Here is a 225-nt window from a genome sequence, read left to right as displayed (position 1 = left end):
AGTGATTTAATGGAAAGTGAAAGAGATAGAAACTCCAGCAGCTCTGTGATATTCTGGAATTAGAAAACAGCAACTAACTGGGCTTACTGGGTGTGTTGTACTGTATTTAGTCTTGATTTATGTCTTTGGAATAATATAGGCTGTGTATATGCCTGTAAATTCAAGCATTCCCAGATACTGTAACAGACCTATTTTAGGACGTTCTCTGGCATACATTTGGTATGT

The sequence above is a fragment of the Haliaeetus leucocephalus genome, unplaced genomic scaffold (genome assembly GCF_000737465.1).
Source record: "Haliaeetus leucocephalus isolate CR32 unplaced genomic scaffold, Haliaeetus_leucocephalus-4.0 Scaffold351, whole genome shotgun sequence".
Lineage (NCBI taxonomy): Eukaryota > Metazoa > Chordata > Aves > Accipitriformes > Accipitridae > Haliaeetus > Haliaeetus leucocephalus.
Note: the sequence above shows the minus strand (reverse complement) of the source record.